Source organism: Paramormyrops kingsleyae, chromosome 17 (genome assembly GCF_048594095.1).
Source record: "Paramormyrops kingsleyae isolate MSU_618 chromosome 17, PKINGS_0.4, whole genome shotgun sequence".
NCBI classification, from domain to species: Eukaryota; Metazoa; Chordata; class Actinopteri; order Osteoglossiformes; family Mormyridae; genus Paramormyrops; species Paramormyrops kingsleyae.
The window spans coordinates 13,055,383-13,063,618 of record NC_132813.1 but is presented as its reverse complement, the minus strand read 5'-3'; positions in this window follow the sequence as shown (position 1 = coordinate 13,063,618).

Below are 8,236 nucleotides of genomic sequence, written 5' to 3'. Positions count from 1 at the left end.
AATATAATGGTTAGGAAGGTATACCAGCTCCAGAATGTTCCAAAAAGCATCCACACACCATCTGTGACTCATAAGAAGAGAGAGCTATATCTCAAGGTTAATGAACCATACTCACAACTGTCTCTTGTACCCCTTGACAAGTTGATGCAAATTCAGGGCAGGTACCATATCCAAGGCACCATATCATGGTTCAGCAGTCATTCGTTTCCACCCAATGGGGAAATGCATTTAATGAAGACAGCCTCTGAAGTGACCTGGATGGTATGGATTCAGCCCTGGGATTTTTCAGCAAGCAGGGATGGACAGCTCTCCCTGTGTCTGCTCCTGCATTCACAGCCTAGTTATTTTCACTTCCGCTCATCGGTTTACTGATACGCCTAGAACACCTCCAGCACTGAGGCCATGAATGCCTTCATCTCGTCTGCCATGCTCATCTCTGCCAGCTACGATATGGTCTGACAAAAGACACTCAATCTCAAAGTCCTCGAAGGGTCCTTCCGTGCCTGTTCAGATACAGTGCATAATCCTGTCAGTGCTGCTGACTTTTTAAGCACCTGATCTGTAGATACTGCTGCACACAGCTCCGGAGGGGACAGCCAGGTAAAGCCATGTGAATGGATCTGACGGGCTGTGAAAACACCCCTGACAAAGGGCTCAGACCTTTTCTTTGGTCTCTGTCCGATTAATCATGTTCTGCTGCCCGGCTCCTTGGCAATCTGGAGCTCCGGAGTTCTGCCACGCAGATCTATGCAGCAACGGCGTAGTGTTTCAAGATGAGTTCAGCACCCATGGGTGTCTCAGATGGATGCTATTGGTGCATCTGTAGGTCCGGGGTTAAAGGGAGTACACCGAACTGTGTTTTTACTGGGCTATAGCACCCCCACTGAAGTGGACGAGCTTGGTCCTCTCCTGGCGCAGGACCTGCTGCTCTCTCCTCATGATCCCTCCTAAACGTGTCAATGGTGGAGCGTGGCTTTGGAGGGCACACAATTGCCGAGGAAGGTTTGAAGCAATGCTCAATAACCGTTTCTCCTTAAGAGGCAAAACTAGTTTAAACGTTGTGTAAATGTCATGCAACCTTTTCTTTAAAAATAAAAACTAGGGAGGGAAATATTTCACCCACGATTTAATGAGTAAAGGTGACCTTTTGAACCCTTCATATACTAACATGGTGTGTCCTTCTGGAGACAATTTCTTATTACTGTGACATCATGTCTTAATGAAACGTTTCTCATTTTCATGAGTAATCCTTTAGCAAGAGTAACGCCCTTCCCAAGAAAAACGTACCTACGCCAGTGCCAGCCGTGGCAGCTTGAGTAATTCCCGCTGTGATACGTCGGCTTTCATATCACCGCCAAGCAACCAAAGGTCACGAATCGCAGCTGCCGGCTGCCGCCGACGGCTGTGAACCAGCATAAATCTCTAAGCAGCCGGCCTCAGTCTCCGTGACTCACTGGGCGTCCGTGACGCCCTGAAGGAGAAATCGATCAGCAGCCGAGGCACGTGAATCCGTGGGCCAGGCCGGGATGGGTGGCGATGATCGCCTGGGCTGCTCCACACCACAACTGTAACCTAATGGAGCACATGTGCTTTGGTACTGTACTTAAGTGTTTTTCTGGATTTGTACTTTATTTGAGTATTTTGCTAAAACTTTTACTTTCACTTCATTTCATTTCTGAGCCAAATAACAACTTTTTACTTTTTTTACATGCTATAAAACCCATTGTAACGCACCCAATTAAAAAAATTATCTGAGGATACACTCAAGTAAATTATATTATATTATATTATACATTAATTACATATATAAATATAATGAATAATACTTATTTATATACATATTGCACGCGTGGCACCTGAGTAGGGCTGCACAATTATGAATCACATTTTTTTTGCACTCAGAATCCAGATTGCGATGGGGCTGCATTGGTACACAGGCACACCTCTGGGCTCAGGGTTCGAGTCTCTGCTATGGTTCCATGTGTGTGGAGTCTGCATGTTCTCCCCATGTCATTGTGGGGTTACCTTCAGGTACTCTAATTCCCCCCCCCCAGTCCAAAAAGATACTGAGGTTAATTAGAGTTACTAAGTTGCCCATAGGTGTGACTGTGTGAGTGAATGGGGTGTGAGTGAATGGTGTGTGAGTGAATGGGGTGTGAGTGAATGGTATGTGAGTGAATGGTGTGTGAGTGAATGGGGTGTGAGTGAATGGGGTGTGAGTGAATGGGGTGTGAGTGTGCCCTGTGAGGGGTTGGTAGCCTGGGATCGGCTCAAACCTCGACCCTGAATAAGACACGTGGTTATAGAAAATGGATGCATAGACTTTCTTTATGAAGATGGGACAAGCAATACGTGGAGATGCATGATATATCAGTAAAAAAAATCTGATTTTTAACTTTTATCAGTATTCAAAGCTGCAGTCGTGGTCAAAAGTTTTGAGAATGACACAAGTATTGGTTTTCACAGATTTTGCTGCTTCAGTATTTGTAGATCTTTTTGTCAGATGTATACTGAAGTATAATTACAAGCATTTTACACCTATATAATTACACCTGCCTGCTTCCATTCCTGAGCAAGCTCTGCCCTGGTGGTGCCCCGATCCTGCAGCTTAATCAACTTTAGGAGACGGTCCTGGCACTTGCTGGACTTTCTTGGGCGCCCTGAAGCCTTCTTCACTACGTTTGAACCTCTCTCCTTGAAGTTCTTGATGATCCGATAAATGGTGGATTTAGGTGCAATCTTACTAGCAGCAATAACCTTGCTTGTGAAGCCCTTTTTGTGCAAAGCAATGATAACCATTCCTCTATTAACCATGGTTAATAGAGGAAGGACAATGATTTCAAGCGCCACCCTCCTTTTAAAGCATCCAGTCCTTTATTCTAACTCAATCAGCATGACAGAGTGACCTCCAGCTTTGTCCTTGTCAACACTCTCACCTGTGTTAACGAGAGAATCACTGACATGATGTCAGCGGGTCCTTTTGTGGCAGGGCTGAAATGCAGTGGAAATGGGGGTTTTTTTTGGATTAAGTTCATTTTCATGGCAAAGAGGGACTTTGCAATTAATTGTAATTCATCTGCTCACTAACATTCTGGAGTTTATGCAAATTGCCATCATAAAAACTGAGGCAGCAGACTTTGTGAAAATTAGTATTTGTGTCATTCCCAAAACTTTTGGCCGTGGCTGTACAGCACTAGAGCTACTATGAAATAATGATGATCGCATTGGACAATCAGCCGTTTTGCACAGTGGAGGACGAAGGTTTTGGTCGGATCTTTCACCACTTATAAGAGGTGCAAAGGCAGGCTATTGGCCTGTGCTGTGAAATGTTTGTAATTCATTATTAAGTCTGACCCGTCGCTTTTGTTTCCAACAAAATTAAAAAGCTCGGCAAATTTTACCGCTTTTTTCTGAATAAAATTAAAATCTCCACTTATCCTCTTGGGACTCAGTTTTCCTTATTGTTATGCACTGTAACGTGAAATGTTACATTCAAATGTGTCATGAGTGAATTTAAAAGAATATGTTGCTTTTTTTGAGATCAAAAGGTTTGAATGTATAGTACTTTTTACTTTGGATACTTAAGTACTTTTAAAACCAGTTTTTTTTTTTATTTAAGCAGCATTTTACTCGACAATGGTATCTGTACTGTAGTATGAAAATTGAGTCGTTCTTCCACTACTGGTCCACACTGGCGTCTTGGAGACGCGACAGACAGATTCCTCTCAGTTTTTTTCAGGAAGCTTTTAAAGTGGATTTTTGTTCTATATGTACAGAAAAGACCGCAACGCACGTACACGCCTTCAGCTGTGAATATGGCTGCCTTTTGTGTAAATGTATGTGCCGGCATTGTAGCAATAAGCAGATGATGAACTGGCATCCTGGCTTCAGCAAAATCCCTCCGCACTAAAACCCAGGGAACATAAACCTTCAGAGATGAACGGGACAGAGAAACACACCCTCACAAACAAGGGTGTCCCTGCCAGGCCCAGCTTTGTAAGAGAGATCTACCATCAACTCCCTGGTGCAATAAGCCCAGAGAGACTCCTTCTGCACATAAAAATAAAGACATTCAGGTAAAAGGGCTCATAGGGGTTCTGCTGTAATAGGGACTCTTTGGAGGGGGGGGTACCCTTCAGGAGACCCTAATTTCTCCCCCTTTGTGCTTTTCTGCTCATGACCAGGGGTAGACGCTCATTCGGCCCACACTGTCACCAAGGCGTAAAACTAATGGTCTATAAATCTGGCCATGAGAAAAGCAATGATTAAAAAAGTTCTGAAATAAGCATGAAGTTCACATTTTTAAATATGTCCCGAGGGGGAGTCCCGCGCAGGAGGGGCAGCTGTAATTCAGATTGACTCTTAATGTCTTTCAATCTCGCCAAGGTCTCCTCCTCGGCGTGCCCCTCAGCTCCCTGAATACTAATCGCGTGCCGCATAAAGCAGCAGGATGTCAGTGTGTGATGAAAAACAGGACGCTGCTGGGGAAAAAAAACCCTCCATCTTTGCCTGGAGCCTCATTATGTTAATGTAGGCACTACGCTTCCCAGAATGCCACAGGACATTTACAACTAAGTCGACTCTGGTTGCTGTTGATTTAATTATTTGTGTCCTCACCAGGTACCTCTGTGTAAAACCCCTTATATAATTTTACGCTAATTAATTTTCACAGACTTTTAATTCATTGGATTTACCCCCCTGAGGGGAATTGTAAGTGGTACCTCAAGGGCATTTTTAATCCTTTTAACAGCTCCACCCTCTGCCTCCCTATTGGCCACGAGATTCGTTTGGGTGGTCACATGAAAAGAGAAGGCTGAAAGCCCCCTGCCGTCTGGGGGGTGGCTCAGTGGGTTAGGCCCCTGTGCTTGTGATCAGAAGGTCTCTTTTTGCAAGGCTCTTAACTACCAGAAACACTTCAGGGGTGCCAGATAAATGGGCTGACCTGGAGCTCAGACTCCGAGCCTCACTGTCACCTGTGTGTGTGTGTACGTCTCAAGGAAGAGCAAGATAGGGAATAGGGAAAGAAGCATTCCAAGGTACCTGCACTTAGAAATAAAGCATCATCTCATTTCAGGTGACAGCCATGAGCAGGGTAGGTAGGTGCTGTCCTGTTGCATCTAGGAATTTACCAGAATTAGCAAGTTCAGGCAACCATAAAGACATAAGTATAGTTAGACACACGAACAGCTCATGGAGAAGACTTTTGGTATAATCAGAAATAGGCTCTCATCTAAGGTCAGAACAGTTGGAAAAAGAGGTTTGCCATGATGGTGATCATCTGACTCAAGATCTTGCCACACTCTGTCGCTGAGAGATTGTCCTTACTAGATAAAAATTAGACATGCTGCCTAAATTCTGAAAAATGTCTGTCTACTATGTTTTTAATCTTTTTATTCCAGATCCATTCCTTAAAATGGGATAGTTAGAAAAACCCAGTGAAGAACAGTAAACTTTTGGTCAGCATAGGAATACAGGTAGTGATGGACAAATTTCTGTATTATCTGACACCACTAGATGGTGCTTTCTGTTCAAAAAAGGGCACAAAGCATGCCCCAGGGCAAACCAAGAGCACCATCTAGTGGGGTAAAAAAATACAGCAAATGGTTCATGAGGCCTCGTTTTGGCCATCAATAGGAATAGGTATTGCACACATTAGAAGGAGTCTGTCTTCTGATGTTCTGTGTGCCTGTTTAGCCTGACATCACAAGGACATATCAGCCTTCATAATAATATGCTGGGCGCTTTTGAAAACAAACAAAGGAACCAAAAAAGAAAAACAATTTAAGAGTCTCAGGTGACTAACTGGTAGATCTGAGAGCAGCACATGTACCAGCTGTATGCTGACAGCATAATTCTGCTGTCTGCAAGCGCTCTGTGGTCGTTAAGTGGAATTCCCCTGAAGTTCCATGATTCCATTATTTTAATCACTTCGTAGTTCCTCACACTTAATGCAGTAGAGATCCTCTCAAACACTGCTCCATTTACTTTCCTAAATAATAAATCTCACATTTACATGTTCGGTGTACTGTTCATGTACAGTGGTAATTTTATATAGTTTCCAGCGTAACTTTGCAATTTTCCCCTTTTTCCTCTGGGGGGGGAGTTCCTCTCTCTTTAGCCATAAAAGGCACTAAGTAGATCTCATTCTACGTGAGACTGTTCCCAGACCATGATAACGTTAGACGGAATGTTCTGAAAAGGCCGCACAAATAATGCTATTAGGTAGGAATAAATTGTTTCCTTGGAATGTTCAGGTCACCTGGAGAGTAGTATGATTCACTCTGAGTGGCTCAGGAGGTACCTCCGCGGCCTGAGTGCAGGTTTGATCTGGCCTCTGCTGTTATGTCCATGGAGTTTGCATGCTCTTCCAGTGCTGTGTGGGATTCCGCCTACAGTCCAAAGACTTATCATTAGGTTAATTGGTGTCTATAAATTGCCCTAAGACCCTGATCAGGAAAAGCGGGTAGCCAACAGATGGATGAAACTTTCACTTGAGCTCCCCCTACAGGAATAAATACTTACTGAGATTATACTGTATCTATTTGCTTATTTTCATTATCATCCTCAAGGAAGAGCAAAAATATTGTAAAGCATACCGTGCAAAACAGGTTGATTAAATGCAGTAGCCAGATTCAGAAACTCTTCAATTAAAAAGAAAAAAAAACCTTCTACTTTCAATTTTCTGCAGGGTTTGAACAAGCCCTTAGGTGAGAAGCAACATTGCCCCCTTGAGGCGGGTCCCTAACACTGCAAAACGGGCAGAACGTGTTCATTTTTCATCCCTTGTTTTCCTGACAGCAAACTTTCCGACAGATATTTGTCAGAGACAGTGCCGACAGCTTTGAGGTTTTCGTTTTATCTGTATGCCGCAGCTACCGTCGATACGAAACGGGGAAGGGAGCTGAGCGTTTGCGACATTCGGCCTCAAAGCGACCTCATTTAGGTGAAAAATCCCCCCACCGGTAACGACAGAGAAAAAGGCAAAGCCATGGCAGAGCGCTGCGTTATTCTTAGCGGCACCAGGTGCCGATTCTCTTTCCACTCCTGAGCTTTCATCCCTGTAGTTTTATTTCCTGCTGTTGAAAGATTCTGAAAGCCTGTGAAATATGATTCTCACTCTGCTCTGCTTGCTGTTCCAGCTTGGAGATAAAACAGAGCAGGAGACGGGAGTAAAGAGTGGTCTCTAATCACATAACGGGGGTCGTGCTTGTTGTATTTTTATGTATTTTCATTACCGCAGACGTGCCGAGAGCATTACACCGCCAGAGCCCCAGTGGAACATTTCAGGATGAGTTTCTGAACCACTCGCTCCAGGTGAGAACCCGAGCGGCAGACAGAAACATCGCTAAGCAACCTTTCAGACACTCCCTGTCACACCCTGCTCGTCCGATCCTCTTGTGTGCCATGCCCCCTCGTTAACCTCGTGTGGAATCCCCATGTCATCAGCTGTTTCGAGTTGTTATTCATTAGTCCTGTGTATTTAAGTCCGCGTCTAAGTTTGTTTCCCTAGCCCTGTCATTGACATCTTATAGTGAAGTTTTGTGACCTGTCGACCTTACATGCCTCTCCACCTCCCAGTTAAAGTCCTCTTTCCCCGATCCTGCGTCTCCTTCGCCTGCTTCCCTGGTCCGTGTCCTGCAGTTTATGACACTCCCAGCCGGCTCATACACACTTGTGTAATTATGCTGGATATGTCACAATAGTGACCCATTTTTCAGACTTGGGGAGGGGGCAGTCACTGGGGAGTGTGTCAGCGGCCCACACCAGGCCAGGCACAACTGAATGGACCCTCCTCCACCAGAATTTCTGGAAATTTAAATTAGAGCAAACATGAAATAACAAAGACCAGGGCTCACTGCTCACCCTGAAAGCAGGAGACAGAGCTCTCTGCAGCACTTTGTGGCGCCCCCTGCTGGGGGCCTGGCATCACAGAGGTAGGTGCAGCAAACAGAAGGAGTGCCGCTTGGGATCAGTTCAGCCACAGACCACACACTGTCTCCAACATGGAGTCGGGAAACAGAAATTCCTCATTTTACATTGATGTGGCAAAACGGTGTACTATGCTCCTCTTGGATGGAGACGCTGTGTTATTGTGCTTGCGGGCAGAGCGGACGTGCAAAACTACTCTTCCTTTCCAGGAGTCATGTACAATGGTGATGTAAGCGCACCCCCATACAGACCCCCCCCCCCCCCCCCACACACACACACTTGTTTGACTTGTGGTGGAAGAAGTGTG